The 12784-nt window shown below is 44.6% G+C and overlaps 1 protein-coding gene across 2 annotated transcripts in view; it reads left to right on the forward strand.

Annotated features, from left to right (window-relative positions):
* Positions 1-12784, forward strand: part of ATPSCKMT (ATP synthase c subunit lysine N-methyltransferase) — a 334726-nt gene that overhangs the window by 231659 nt on the left and 90283 nt on the right. For both annotated transcript variants that reach the window (XR_006206496.1, XR_006206497.1), the window contains exon 7: positions 330-440. The gene's annotated coding sequence lies outside the window, so the exon portion shown is untranslated. The remainder of the gene's footprint in view (positions 1-329; positions 441-12784) is intronic.

Consider the following 12784-nt stretch of genomic DNA (forward strand, 5'->3'; position numbering starts at 1 on the left):
TGTGCGGTGTGGACAGTTGAGGAGAACCTTAAATAATGCCTTAAAAGGTCTGCACTCTGCAGTCCTCCATCCCAATGCCCGTAGAGAATGCCAGTAGGGGTCATACCTGCTAACGTGTGTATTCTTTCCTAGTGTGCAGGAGTTTAATAAAACCAGCAGATGAAAACTACGGTCAAGTCACAATTAAAAAGCCTTTGGATATAGATTATTCTGACACCTTTTTTACCCCTCCTGTCCCTATGGTGAGAATATTTAAAAAATACTGAACTTGGCACTTTCCTTAAGTCACGCTGAGACCTAACGCATGCATCTCATTTTCTTTCTAAAAGCCAGCACTTAGCAACTTTCACTTGCTGGCATCATCTCGTGCCAAGAACAGTGAGGATGCTCCGAGAAACCCAGTGGCTACTTTCTTCTGGTGTCAGATGAGAGGGGAAGGGGTAAGTACCCCCATTTATTAGCTTCTTGTTATAGCATAAAGCATCATAAAACTGCCATCTGTAAAAGGACCTACGAAGGACCTTTAAGCTAAATGTCTGCAATTCCCAAGATACTCCAAAATAACCTGGAACAGCATGGATGCTAATGTATGCCAGATTTGGATTTCTTCTGGTGGAGTATCCCTTGGATAACATCCTCTGAGGTTTTTCTTGAGTAAAATTTATACCCAGAAAACTTTTTAGGGCCCTATAATTAAAGAAGGATAGGCGGGATAGGAGGGTATACATTTCACAATAGTTTTTGTAGCTGTGTTTGTGAAAACAACAACGACAACAAAAACTGCAAGACAGATGAGAAAGCCAAAGGGCACGGATGTGTTACTGAAGCACTGTGGCTAAGAGGACTTCCCTGCCTGGACTGCTTTGCTTGCAGCTACTGAGTGGCGTTATAAAGCTGCCGGAGGTTTGCAGCAATGTGCTATCACAATTCAGTTTACAGGCGTTCAGGGGTGAGAACTAGATGTGAGATGTGCCTGGAGGTGGTGTGCCTATTCAGAATGTGAGAGGGACATGGAAGATGGAGCAGAGGAGGAGATGTAGGCCTTTGGCCACAAGGAGGAGAGAGAGTGTGGCTTATGACAGGGTGAGAGGGCTCTGAGAGCAGGTGGCTCTTTGTTAGCATTAGTTGAAAAGAGACGAGAGCTGTGACGAAATGTTTTTCCAGTTGAGAAATCACCCTCAGCCACAAACGTTTATGACTCGTAATGATTTAAGAAGGGAAGAGCCTCAGGTCACACGGGACTTTGAAGACAGACCTTCTGATGTTTTTTCTAGCACATGATGGCCCAATTTAAGCTCTAGAGCTGCTCTGATCAGTATGGCAGCCACTGGCCGCTTGTGGCTAGTGTAAATTGTGTCAAATACACGTTGGATTTCAAAGATGTAATCAGAAAAAAGTACTACACTTCTCAGCAATTCTTAAAAATATTGATTATAGGGGCACCCGGGCGGCTCCGTCGGTTATGCGTCGACTCTTGATTTTGGCTCAGGTCGTGATCTCACGGTCATGAGTCTGAGCCCCGCATCCGGCTCTGCACTGACAGCACAGAGCCTGCTTGGGATTCTCTCTCTCCCTCTTTCTCTGTCCCTCCCCTGCTCACATTCTCTCCTGTCTCTCGAAATAACTAAATAAACATTTTAAAAAAATATTGATTACATGTTGTAATGATATTTTGAATATATTGGGTTAATAAAGTTTTTATACAATTATGAAAATTAATTGCAATACAACCTTCTGGTTATAAGATGAAGTAAATCATGGAATGGAAGGTGCATCATGGTGACTACTTAATGACACCGTGTTGCATGTTTGGAAGTTGCCAAGAGAGTAGATCTTAAGAGCCCTCATCATAAAGAAAACACCTGTAACCCTGCATGGTGAGTGATGTATTAACTACATTTACACTGGTGATCGCTGTCACGGTATATACGAATCCCAAATCATTATATTGTTGACCTGAAACTCACCTAACATTCTCAGTAAGAAAATTAATTTCACCATTTTTTTTTTCACTTTCAAATGTGTGGGGTTGGGGCGCCTGGGTGGCTCAGTCGGTTGAGCGTCTGGCTTCAGCTCAGGTCATGATCTCGAGGTTCATGAGTCTGAGCCCCCCGTTGGGCTCTGTGCCGACAGCTCAGAGCCTGGAACCTGCTTCGGATTCTGTGTCTCCCTCTCTCTCTGCCCCTCCCCTGCTCACGCTCTGCCTCTCTCTCTGTCTCTCAAAAATAAATAAATGTTAAAAAAAGAAAAAAAGAGAAAAAAAACGCTGTCTGCAACTGCACGTAATAGTGGCTGACCGTGGTTTAGAAAGGGCGCAGGAGAAGTAGAGTATGAGGGCCTGGAATCTGCATGACACGGTCCGAGATTGCTCGTAGCCTAATGCTAACAGTTCGCAGTCTTTTCAGGGTGACTTCCCTGTGAGGTGGGCTGAGGTCTGACTCGGATCTGACCCTCTAGCAATAGGACGGCGCCCAGGTGGATGGGAGCAAGAGTCACAGCCCTCCAGGCCCGGGACTCATCCCTCCCTGCCCCGTGCTCCCGGAGATCCGCAGAATCCCGCCTTCTGACAGCAGTCTGACTTGGAGACACAGTTGGATGCTCTCCCATCTGCCCCCGGGAGCGACGGTTAGTGTAAACACTTGCCCTGGTTATATAAACAAGAGACGCTGCGTTTTTAACCGCTGAGCTTTTGGAATTTGGAACTCGGGTGCCTCTGAAGCCACACAAGGCAAGTTCCATTGTCCCCGTTCTCTGGGCTTCTGATTGCTTGACACCCCATGTAAGCTGACTGATTGCTCCCGACTGACCCGAAGCCGTACTTGATCTGTAGTAGGTGATAGCGATGTGTTTTAGGCGGATAGAAAATCCAGGCTCTCAAAATGTCCCAGAGGCTCCTGTTTGCTTATTCGAGGTGGCTGGTGAAGGGGCGATGAGCAGGACTGGAGAACTGGCTCTCACTGCACGAACGTCCAGCCGCGCTGCCCCCCAGTTGCATCCAACACCCTCTGTTGACCGAGCGCTAGGAGGATGGGAGCAGGAAGGGAGGGGGCTGGCGGATGAGAGGGTGGGAAAGAAAGGAGAGCAGTTTTCTTCTGAAGGAGGGATTTATAGAACAACGTTCTCTCTCTGTTTCCCCTGGGACCACTTCTCACCGAAATCACCTGTTCAGTCTTGGGAAGTTTTCGCAAAACTGAAAAGTTTCATTTGACCAATTGAGGGTTTTTTGGTGTGTGTGTGTTTTCATCATTTTAGCAAGATAAAGCTAATCTCTTTAAACCTTTGTTTAGAGAAAAACCTTGAAATCGGGTATATGCAGAATTGAGATCTTACCCCCAGGAAATAACGCCCTAATCTCTCATGAGTCACCATTCAGAATCGTGCAAATATTCTGCCGGTTGAGTTCTCCCAGCTGAGTGCCCAAAAGATATCTCTATTTGGTGAACCACCCTGGGGCTCCCCTGCTTCTCTTGTGAGGGCCCCCTCCTCCCGTCTGGGCCACCGTTGTGCGGATTACACTCCTCCTTCTATGCTTCTCCCTCCACCTGTAACGTCTTAGCCAACCGCGCACAGCCTTCACAGAGGCCTTGTGGGAACCTCGTGGTGAAAGGTGCTTTGTAAAAAATAATACCACATAAATGGAAGATCATTATTACTAGATTAGCTTCTCTCTCCCAGACTAATCATTTCAGTCTCGCAAAATGAACCGCATTAGCCATCTGCTGGCCCAATTACCTAAATGACTCAAATTCTTTGAAACCTGGTCACACAGCTCCTCATTCTTCCCAACTCCCATTTTAGTGCTGCCAGCAGATTTTAGAGCCCCGGTGTCCTCGTCAGAGCCACTTAGCTTTATGGTGAGTAATGGCACTCCTCAAGGTAGGCCGGTGACCCTCTGGCAGCTGAAGGCGGTGGCCATCTTGCTTCAGTGTCTAATCTACCACTTGTCTTGTTTTTAACATACTGTGTTTTTTTTGGGTTTTTTTCCTGTATCACCTTCCTCTTAAAAGTGTGCATGGAATCTTTTTGGAAAATCAAAGAAAGTGGAATGATGCCTGCCTACTATATTTTTTTCTTTCTTTCTTTCTTTCTTTCTTTCTTTCTTTCTTTCTTTCTTTCTTTCTCTTTTAATTTTTTTTAATGTTTATTTATTTTTGAGATAGAGAGACACAGAGCATGAACAGGGGAGGGGCAGAGAGAGAGGGAGACACAGAATCTGAAACAGGCTCCAGGCTCTGAGCTGTCAGCACAGAGCCCGACGCAGGGCTTGAACTCACGGACCACGAAATCATGACCTGAGCCGAAGTCGGCCGCTTAACCAACTGAGCCACCCAGGCGCCCCTATTTTTCTTTATTAACTTGGTTGTAGGTGGATAATTTTTGACCTCTTGGCCATACTGTCTAAAAACTAAATTCTAGAAAGTTAGTTGGATGATCTGTTTTACGTTTACACTCTTGGTTTTCTTTTGGTTTGCCCAGTTTTTTTCCATGTTATTTATTGTACCGTCTTTAAAAATGACTCTCTTTCCAGATTACCTCTCTAACAGAACCTGAAATTTGTGTTCTAAAGTTCCAAGATTTGTTTAATTTACTGGTTTGTGTGTGTGTGTGTATATATATATATATATATATATATATATATATATATATATATGGTTTCAATCAATTGAGTTAATCTCGACATTGGAAGTTGAAGCCTGGAATCCTGGTGTAACCAAGGGAACCCCCGCTCTTAGCACAGGGCATGTGCAGGTGCAAATGGCACCAAGTACATTGGTATTGGCTTTTCCGGCAGCCACTAATTTCACACATTGACGTTGCCAGGGACTCTCTCTATCCTGCAGCTATTCTGTTTCTCACTCTGCTTTACTTCTTAATATAAAATTTTGACTTGAAATCAAAGTAAAGCCAATCGTTTATGACCCGTGCTATATGGCAGTTATAGGTTTAATACCTGTGGAAGATACATACACACACACACGCACACACACACACACAAATACATACGACTGTATGTTCTAGTCCCGTAGTCAAATAACAGTGAAAACCTTAAAGATCAGTTAAAGGTATCAAAACACTTTATTAGTAATTGGAGTATTGGTTGTGCAAACAGTAAGTACCACAAGAAATCTGAGAAGAGAGAGGTCACTTAAAAATATTTTTTTTAATCTTTATTTTTGAGAGAGAGAGAGACAGAGTGTGAGCAGGGGAGGAGCAGCGAGAGAGGGAGACACAGAATCCGAAGCAGCTCCAGGCTCCGAGCTGTCAGCACAGAGCCCGGTGTGGGACTTGAACCCACGAACTGCGAGATCATGACCCGAGCCGAAGTTGGACGCTCAGCTGACTGAGCCACCCAGGTGCCCCGTGGTCACTTTTAAAGAATTAATTTTTGGGGGAGCCTGGGTGGCTCAGTCAGTCTGACTTCAGCTCAGGTCATGATCTCACGGTTCATGAGTTCAAGCCCCGCATCCGGCTCTGTGCTGACAGCTCCGAGCCTGGAGCCTGCTTCGGATTCTGTGTCTCCCCTGCTCTCTGCCCCTCCCCCGCTCACACTCTGTCTCTCTTCCTGTCTCTCAAAAATAAAAATAAAACATTAAAACAATTTTTTAAAAATTAATTTTTCAAAATGAAAATGTGGGTTTTTTTTTTAATGCTCACAGACATAATATATTCTCATTAACAGAATGTAAAGATATATACAGAAATCACAGCTACTGACAATTTAGAATACAGACCTCTGGGTTTTTTCTTCTATCACAGTTTATTAGTTATTGTTTGTTTTATAAGAAACCATCCCCAAACTTAGTAGCTTGAAATACCAACCATTTCTTTAGCTCATGATTCTTCAGGTCGGCAATTTGTACTGAGTTCAGCCGGGCGGTTCTGGCAGTCAGGTCTCACGTGACCTCACGGTCAACTGATGGACTGGCCTTGACCAGCACAGGGAGGACATCTGGGGCCTTTCTGCAGTGACTTCTTCTTACTCCGGCAGCCTAGCCTGGGCTGGCTCACACGGCATCCTCAGGTTTCAAGAGCTGCGGAAAGGCAAACTGCATGCGAACACTTTCCAGGTCCTTGCTTACGTCACATTTACTGCTGTCGCACTGGTCAAAACCAAGTTAAATGGGTACCTAGTGTCGCTGTGAAAGGGACCGTGGAAGAGCAACGGATACAGGGAGGCCTGAGCGGATCGGACATACCGCGATCAAGCCACCACAACTAAACCTACCTTGTCGTGATATTTTAACAAAATGAGATTCTGTTATACGTGCTATGTTGGTCAGGGTTCTCTAACCAATAGGCTGTATCTATATCTCTGTCTACGTATGGAGAGATAGCTACAGATACATCAATATAGATAGATACACAGATACAGATCTATTATAAGGAATTGTCTCGTGCAGCTATGGAGTTTGGCAAGTCTCGAGACCTGCAGGATGAGTCGGCAAGCTGGAGACCCCGGAGAGCTGACGGTTTTGTTCCAGAGTGAGTCTGAAGACCTGAGAATCACCACGGCCGCTGATACAGCTCCAGGCTGAAGGCTGGCAGGCTAAAAAGCAGGAAGAGCTCATGTTTCAGTTTGAGTCTGAAGGCAAGAGAAACATCAGCGTCTCAGTCTGAAGGCAGGCGGGTGGGAAGAATTTCCTCTTACCAGAGGACGGTCAGCCTTTTTGTGCTATTTAGGTCTTCAACTGATTAAATAGGGCCCACCCACATTAAGGATGGCAGTCAGCTTTACTGGATCTCTTGATTTAAATGTTTTTCTCAAAAAAAAAAATGTTTATAAATGTTTTTCTCATCTGAAATAACACAAAACAAAACCCACTTTCACAGACTCAGAAACATGCAAAATAAGATTTGACCAAATATTTGGGCACTCCATGGCCCACTTAAGTTGACACGTAAAATTAACCATTACGCATGTTTTTGTTTTTGTCTCTGAGTTTAAATATATGTCATGGGCATTTTTTCATGTCAGTAAATAGAGATGATGATCATCTTTTTTTTTGTTTGTTTTAAGTTTACTTATTTTTGAGAGAGACAGAGAGAGAGAGAGAGAGAGAACAAGTGGGGGAGGGGCAGAGAGAGAGAGAGAGAGAGAGAGAGAGAATCTCAAGCAGGCTCTACACTGTCAGTGCAGAGCCTGACATGGGGCCTGAACCAATGAACTGTGAGATCATGACCTGAGCCAAAATCGGATGCTTAACTGGTGCCCCTAAGGATGGCCCTTGTGCGAGTGCCCCTGATCATCTCTGATGGCTGCATAGCATATTACTATTTGACGCACATCACTTATTTCCATTTTCTTGACAAACGCTTGGGTTATTTTTTACACTTCACTACTATATTCGCGTAACGAAGTTTGATTCGTATCGCTAAATTGTCCGCTAAATAATTTGTACAATCTCAGCAGCAAGCATAGGACTGACTGTAACACCCTCAGCACCACTAAATGTGTATTCTTTCAGCAAATACATATTCAGCATCTACCACGTGCTAAACACTGTGCAAGGAGCGAGGTATGCAGTAGTGAGCAGAACAGGCTAGGTCCCTGCCCTCAGGAGGCATCCATTCTACGGGGAGAGACCCACAGGAAACAAACAAAAACATAGCCTGGTAAGGTAACCACAGCACGTGATAGGGGAGTGAAGGAAATAAATGGTGTAACATTATATAAGCATAGAGCGGTAGAGGGGACTACTGTAGACAGGGCTATCTAAAAGATAGAAGGAGAATTCACTTCAGTCTTGAGGCAGAAAGGAGGATACTATGAAGGTGGGGTTTGCCCCGGATCTTGAAGTACACAAGATGGTTTTGGGTCAGACATTTGGTATGAAGCGTTATGGAGGTTTTGCACGACCCGAATTGTCACAACCCAGGAGACACTGGAGGGAAATGGGCCAATCAGTTTCTTAAACCAACTTTGGAGGACTCAGGCGGGTGTTTTTTTCCAGTTCACACCGAATGCCAAGCTGTCTGAGATGTGCAGGTTGAAGGAACAGAACCTGAGTGTACCACGTCTTTCTTTTTCCAATGCCACTTAATAACTTGGTTTGACTGGTCTGAATTTGGATATTAATAAAGCCAAATTTTCAGGGCGCCTGAGTGGTTCAGTCAGTTAAGCGTCCAACTTCAACTCACGTCATGCTCTCATGGTTTATGAGGTCGAGCCCTGCATCGGGTTCTCAGCTGTCATCACAGAGCCCTCCTCGGATCCTCTGTTCCCCCCTCTGTCCCTAGCCCTCTCACACTCTCTCTGTCTCTCAAAATAAATAAACATTAAAAAAAATAAAGCCAAATTTTCTAGGTGGTGATTTTATTTCTTAGTTCATTTCTTAGTTTATTTCTTAGAACAGCAGAGGTCACAGTAGTCTCTCTCAAAGGATAGAGATGGATGTTTGGTCACAGCTCTCCCACCACAGACCTCAGGGCTACATTGCTTAATGTCATGGTGTTTGTAATCACCTGAGGTTTCATCTTTCAAACAACTGTTTTTCAAAAACCTGTTCCTGCAATTAAGCTGCAGTACCACCAGGAGGCAGTATTGGGATGCACCCAAGGGCAGGATATAAGAAATTGGCCGTTCATTATATTATAAAAGCTAATCTTACTTTTTAAATTTGAATTTAGCATTAACCTGCCAAATGTGTAATTACTCTAGAGTGTCTTTGTAAAATAAATAGAAGTCTAAGCTGCAATTTGGTGGCTATTTTTCTTATTATCCATGTGCTTTATAGAGATTGTGATTAAAATGCCTTTTGTAATTCACCATGAATATTGCACAGTAAAAGCCCAACGAGCGCTCATAGCAGACCTGCATTTCAAATTGCCGGTGGCCTCAGGCTGGCCAAGGCCGGTGTTGACATGGATGCTTGGGACACATCTGCTTATCTGCATCAAGTTTGGGTTTTTCAAGTAGCAAAACCCAGAAGGAAAAGTAAATCTGTAGTACACCTTTCCCGACAAATGTGAAGTCCTTAGAAATTTCCCAATTACAAGTTTTCTGAATTTACCTGTTTATTTTGTTATGTTTTTACAACAGCTCATGGCTCATTTTCACCTTCTGGTATCCCCTTGGTTATTTCTCTTCTTTAACTACAGCCGAGCATAACCTGATCTGCATTGATGCTCGTTTACTTTTCCAATAAGCTGCAGCAAGAGCTTAATATAGAAACATAGGATAGTCAGATTACTTTTAAAAACTGTTTTGTTAAGTTTCTCAGGATCCACATAAGAGTGAAAACATATGGTATCTGTCCTTCTCTGGATGACTTAGTTCACTTAGCATCACACTCTCCAGTTCCATCCACGTTGCTACAAAAGGCCAGATTTCATTCTTTCTCATTGCCAAGTAGTATTCCATTGTGTATATCAACCACAATTTCTTTACCATTCATCAGTTGATGGACATTTCGGCTCTTTCCATAATTTGGCTACTGTTGAAAGTGCTGCTATAAACATTGGGGTAAAAGTGCCTCTATGCTTCAGCACTCCTTTATCCCTTGGGTGAATTCCTAGTGGTGCGACCTGAGAAACTTAACAGAAGACCATGGGGGAGGGGAAGAGGAAAAAAAAGTTAGGGAGGGAGGCAAACCATAAGAGACTCTTAAAAACTGTGAACAAACTGAGGGTTGATGGGGGGCGGGAGGGAGGGGAGGGTGGGGGATGGGCATTGAGGAGGGCACCTGTTGGGATGAGCACTGGGTGTTGTATGGAAACCAACTCGATAATAAATTTCATATTTTAAAAAGTAAATTTAAAAAATAACCGTTTTGTTCAGAGATTACTAGATCTCTTATGTAGAGCAGACCATTTGAACAAAATTAAAGTCTTGAGAAAGAGGTGAAAACTGGATTTTACTACAGTCCTTTCAAAGAGTCAGTATCACCAGCTGACTCTCCTGAACCTCCAGTGTGTTTTGAGCTGATGGCAGGAAGCTGGGGTTCAAGGAGAGTCTTGGCAGCGAGAAGAGGGTTTGTCAGAACAATGAGAAGGTTGAGGCTGGGTTGCCAGCACCAGTGGGATCACTTGGGCCAAGGGCAGCAAAGACAGAGGGCGCCCGTGGGGCCGGTTGGGTATGAGCTGCCGTGTGGCTCAGTTTCCCCTACAGACACACGTTTACCTGGGCCCCTGCCTGGGTCACGTTGGTCTCAGGGGAGATTCTGCAATCCGAGAAGAGCTTGTTTACAACAGCAGGTGGTCATGTTTACCTGGGCCCCTGCCTGGGTCACATGGTCCCTGCTGTGAAGGACTCTTCGTCTGTTGGTTCCACCGCCTACCCGGTTCTGTATCCCGCTGTGGCACGCAGGTCCCGCCCTCTCCGTGCTCCTGCTCCAGATCCTTCCGTACCCCTTTGTCCGTCTCTGCCCTCCCTGCATGTCCAAGCGGCGGCCCCCTTTCCGGACGAGTCATCCCAAACCTCCATCAGAATAAAGAAGTAGAACAAAGCTCTCGTCGTGCTGTTTCAGCTGCTCAGATGGGAAGACGCCCTTTTTTGTTCATCCTTACGAAGTCTAAGGGCACACTTTGTCTTCTCAACGAGGCGGGGAGCTGGCGGTCTCAGGAGGAACAGTTGCCGAGAAGGGCTGAGGGCTGAGCAGGACGGTCCCAGCACGGCATCCTGTCTCAGGTCCCACCGCTGGAGCCGCACGCGTTGCTGGCCTGGTTCAAGAAGCCATTCCAAAGACACCATTCCACAGAAAGGAAAATCAGTAAGTAATTTCTTTCCCCCGTGTCGCTCCATGGGTGACAAGGACACATACACCCACCCGCGACTGTGAGGGAGTGTACCCGGCGCGAAAGGCGTGGCTCTAAATGAAAATCAAGACAGATGGCGGAGGCGAAGAGGCCAGCTCAGATGGATGCTGATGTGCAGGGAGCCCTTTTTCATGAGCATTTAATTTCGGTTCACCCGGGCACTTTGCGCCCCGGCGTGTGTTGCCGGGGCCATAATTCCATTTACAGAGGGACAGCGTGGAATGTTTTTCAGGGTGAAGGGCGAGTCTCGAATCTCTTGAATCTGAATCTATCCCGTGGCCTCCTCATCTTTCCCAGTTTGGAGAGTACTCTACAGAAATTGCAAGTAAGTGATGAAATGTGAGTGCCGACAGAAGAGAATTCCTCCTGTGCTTTCGAAGTGAAGCTCACCGCAACTGTAATCTATCATTTCTTGCTTCCGGAGCGTTGCCCCCGAAATGGAGCTGATTCAGCGCCGTTGGAGGAAACAGGAGCAACATCACGTTGAAGAAGCTTCGTGGTTTTGTGGCTGATCTATGCTTATTTCTTTGAGGCTTTCTGAAATAAGTATTGTAGACAAAGCTCTTTATTCTGTTCTTTCAATGGCTGGAAAACTATTCAGCCCTAAAACGGTTCTTAATGCTTTGGCCAGAGGTCATTCCAGATACAGCTGACCTTGAACGATGCGGGGGTCAGGAGCGCCAAAAACGCTCCCCTACCCGCTGCAGTTGAAAATCCCCATGTAACTTTTGACCGCCCCCCTCCCCCCAAACTTAACTGCTAATAGCCTACTGTTGACCGGAAGCTTCACCGATAACATTAATAGTCGATGAACACATGTTTTGTATGCTTTCTGTATTATAGACTGAGTCAGCTGGAGAAAAGAAAATGTTATGAAGCAAATCATAAGGAAGAAAAAATACATTTAGAGTCCTGTTCTGTAGCTATTGGAAAAAATCCCCTTACAAGTGGATCTGGGCGGTTCAAACCCATATCGTTTAAGAGTTATCTGTAGTGCCTCGACTATTTTTGATACTAGGAAACATTATTTTTCTAGGCAAGGTAGCAAACTTATTTTCTTTCTGACTTGCCTTTTGCAGTAGGTGTTGAAATGCAGATGTAACAATATCGCCAGTTATATCAAGATGATGAAGCAATGGAAAAGTTCTAGAAACAACCCTTGATCCATTAATAGAATTAATGGTCCCATTATGTCATCTAACAAGTTTTATTTTCCTCTGTGTGCTGAGAAGCATGAAATTATCATGTAAATAATGTCACATCTGTGCAAACAATTTGCAAGGTGCTCTCCAAATTCAAATTTAAGCTGTCATTTCTCTTTGTTTGTTAACTGTTTTACGCCCTGAAGTTTTTTTTCCACCTCACATGAGAACTGAATAGTGATTTTTCATTCAACCCTCATGCTTGCATGTCAGGAACCTGTGTGTCTTAAAGGATCTGGAGAAAGTGTAGTTCGGAATTCACATTCCGTGAGCAAGAGGCTTGTGTGAATATCCTTTAGTATTCCTAGCTGGCTCCATAACCCTTTCAAAGGTCATTTAATTTCTCTTTTTGCATTTGCCAAGTTTGTTTTTATGTCTCATGCTTGTGTGATAGGGGTCCCTGTAGTCTTTTAGCTTCTGGATTATTCTCTGTGGACTCCCCATTAGATAACTTTGCATGCCGAGGCTGGCAGTGATTGAAAGAAAGAAATCACTAGAATCATGGCCATCCTGGTTCCTCAAGCAGCCTCTTAATTCTGGTGCTTACCTCCAGATCTTACATGCTGGAGCTTAAAACTTAATGGGATTCCATAATCTGGCTGTTGTTGAAAGCCTAAATGTCTGTCAACTGATGAATGGATAAAGAAGATGCGGTTTATATATACAACGGAATACTACTTGGCAATGAGGAAGAATGAAATCGTGCCATTTGGAGCAACGTGGATGGAACTGGAGGGTATTGTGCTAAGTGAAATAAGTTAGTCAGAGAAGGACAGATATCATATGTTTTCACTCATGTGCGGAACTTGAGAAACTTAACAGAAGAT

Source organism: Panthera leo, chromosome A1 (genome assembly GCF_018350215.1).
Source record: "Panthera leo isolate Ple1 chromosome A1, P.leo_Ple1_pat1.1, whole genome shotgun sequence".
Lineage (NCBI taxonomy): Eukaryota > Metazoa > Chordata > Mammalia > Carnivora > Felidae > Panthera > Panthera leo.